This window comes from Apis dorsata, unplaced genomic scaffold (genome assembly GCF_000469605.1).
Source record: "Apis dorsata unplaced genomic scaffold, Apis dorsata 1.3 scaffold_486, whole genome shotgun sequence".
NCBI classification, from domain to species: Eukaryota; Metazoa; Arthropoda; class Insecta; order Hymenoptera; family Apidae; genus Apis; species Apis dorsata.
Window position 1 is genome coordinate 64641 of NW_006263721.1, and position 3367 is coordinate 68007.

Sequence of the window (3367 nt, forward strand, 5' to 3'; positions counted from 1 at the left end):
AGCGAATGGGCCATCAGTCACCAGATAATCTTTGCCTCCTCGGCAATATTGACAATGACAAAGGGGCCCGATACGAGGCGCAAGCGGCTCGCTACCTGTTTCCATCCTTCCGCTCTCTCTCTCTCTCTCTCTCTCTCTCTTCCGTCTCTCGCTTAATTTCCCACTCTTTCCGCCCGTCCATCGCTCCAACGTGCGCGTCTTATCAATCATGTCTCCTCTCACGCGAGAATCCCTTTCTCTCTCTCTCTCTTTCTTTCTCTCAACCGATTCAAATCAATAAGGCATGAGAAAGGAGCAGCGTCTTCTCGAGTTTGGATTGCCGCTTTTATGATATGAATATGCATGCATATAAGTCGATACGCTGGTAAAGACGAGTTAATAAGAATCGTGGAGGAGAAGAATCAAGTATGGTCCTGGTTTAAATAACTCGTGGAATCGCGGCCGTAAAGCGGCCGTTTTCCTGGAACTTTGAAACACGGAAGAAGCGCAGCCTCGTCAGGGACACCGTCCCGGTAGCCGGCACCAACCGAGTAGTCTGGCGAGAGTGTAACAGCCGGTCTATCACCGGCCTACCAGAGAGATATCCACCAGCAAGTGTCTAGGCAGAGGTGTATCTCGGCGGCGGATCGGCACGAAACACCTCTCTCGGGCTACCTAGCTCGGATCCGCGATAACGGTTGTGCCTTTACGACCGAGATTAATCGCGGCAACGATGGACAGCTCCCGTTTTAGGATGTCCGCGGGGGTGGATCGCGGAGAGGATGGATCGTTTCTTGCGTTTTCTCGATGACCAGTTTACGAGTGTGTGGATAAAAGTTGTACAAACGTTTTCAGAGAGATTATTTATTATTTTTTCGGGGAGAAAAAGGGGAAGAAAAGTGAAAGAGCGGAGTTAAGAAATCGAATATCCTACAATGTTTTATCTTTTCATCGATATACGCGAGTATAAATTAACATTCGTGTGTGTCGAATATATATGTATATATATTATATAGCGAAATGTTGGACGATTTCGACTTCACAACTTTTGAAACTTAATTTATAAAACGGTTCATTAATCAGTCTCTGTATAAATCTATCGCAGCTATTTCAAACACACGGCGCAAATTATAGATATTCACGACCTGGTCGCAATATATATATATATATATATATATATATGTATGCAGCAAAACTATGCATTAATGACATTAAAAAACAATCCCGCGAAACTGTACCCGTTGATTTGCAAGTGTCGAGTTTCAACATCATTCACTGGAAAAAAGCGTTTAACAGTTTTACATATTAATATCATCTATTATTGTACAACATTTACATATACTGGTTCCCTCCGATAAACCGGCTTTTCATCGAGTTTTCTTCCCGACTCTCTTCCATTCGAAAAAAAAATGCCGATACTGGCGAATATTCAAGTTTCAAACAAATACTCTTGCCTCTTAAATTATCCACCCGATGTGTGATCCATCCGTATTCGCGATCAAAGCGAAAAAGAAGGAAAGAGCGTTCGAATCGTCCGTCAGGGAATCCAGCCATAAGTTAGCCATTGCTTGCCGTACGTTCACGCGAGCCGCTCAGATGCAACCCGTTGAATTTATCACCTCTTAGCGGCCGAGAGCCCGATTACCGCCATAAGTAATGTCTTCAGCAAGATGTTCTCGCCGCCGGGTGGTATGGGGTTTCCATAAGGGCCACCGATATCTCCAGGATATACCTTTCATCACGCTGGAATTTACCCTTGACCTCGAAACTCTCGTTTCCTCCCTCGCAACCTTTCCTTCCGACATTTTATTCTGGCATTATTGCTGAGGGAAGAAGAGGAAGAAAAGAAGTTTCTTTTCGAATAAATAAATTTTTCAAAAAAGAGGATCGTTTTTTTCAATACCTTCCTTGCGGTTTACGATACGTTTCCTCGATATCGTAATTGAAACTGGCCCGATTATTCGAGGGAGCAGCCTCTCTCGTTTCGAAACGATGAGCGAAAGATCGATGCGAAAGTGGATAAGAAGAAGAGGAAAGAAGAAGAAGAAGAAGAAGAAGAAGAAAGAAGGAGCTTCTTCTTTCGACGACGGTGATTCAGTTCTACTCGTTCTAGCCGCGAGGCACGAGCTCTATGACGGCAATTAAACCTCGAGATAGATAGATAGATAGAGAGCAACGACGAGACGTTACGTACGACGAGAAGAAGCGAAAATGACGGGATGGGGAAATTTAATGGGCGGCGGCCTGTTACGATGCGCGATTAATTAAGCGATCGTAAAACTGGCGAATCGAGAACAATTTTCTCTTACGATTATCTCGCGCTTTTTTCGCTTCGATCGTTTTTCGTCGGAAATCTCTCCATTTTTTCCTCAGAGGCTGAATACTTCTTACGGTTGCGAATAAAATTGACGACGATGAAAAGAAAACTCGCTTTTCAATTAACCCAAACATTGGCTAATAGGCTATATGTGAACGAAATTTTCTTCTAATTCAATTATCCACGTGTTAGATAATTCCTCTTCAAAAAAATATATATCTCTGTTCCGTATCATGAATCGAAAGAAGAGGAAACTTTGATTTTAAAAAAATAAATTCCGAAAAATGTTAAGAAAGTAGTCGAAGAAGAAGAAGAAGAAAAGGAAGGTTCAAAGTTTAACGACGTATAAATTACGAAACTAGGAGGAGGACGGGCGTTATTATACAGAGGCAGAGAAAGGTGGATCATGAATGAAAGGCGAAGGGGGAAGGAGTATATGCGCTCGATATCCCGATGCGGATAGCACGGTAAAGTAAGACTTCTCCGCACCGACCAACAACCGAGGGGAAGAACCCGTTCGAACCAGAGTTTATATATATATATATATATATACATATATACGGTATAGCTGAGGGCAAGGCTGAGCCTGGACCCGCGATACCGTCTCACGCGAACAGGTTGAGACGCTTCCAGGACGGGCCCACGATTCCACAACAAACGATTCCTTTCCCCCTTTCGTCGTGCAACCGATTACAACTCTCGCGAGAACTCTCGATAATTGCCGTCCACCGTTCGCCGCTGCTCCATCCAACCGTGTCGATCACTCCAACGATCGCATGCCCATACGCGCATGAAAACTACGGATCGAGAAACTTTCTTCTTAAATTTAATACGAATTCGTGACGAGTATTACTTATATATAAAACAATAAAATTTAATTTGAAATTTATATTCCTATATCCGGTAGTAAATAAGTAAATAAGTAAGTAAGATAAGATTAAGAAGGAGGCGAAGGGAATCTGTACGTTCGTCGGTGCAAAAAACGAGGCGAAAAGATAGGAGGGAGGAAAGGAGGGATCCAGTTTTTTTTTTGCACGTTAATCAGGCGGAGGGGGAAACGGGCGCGATCGT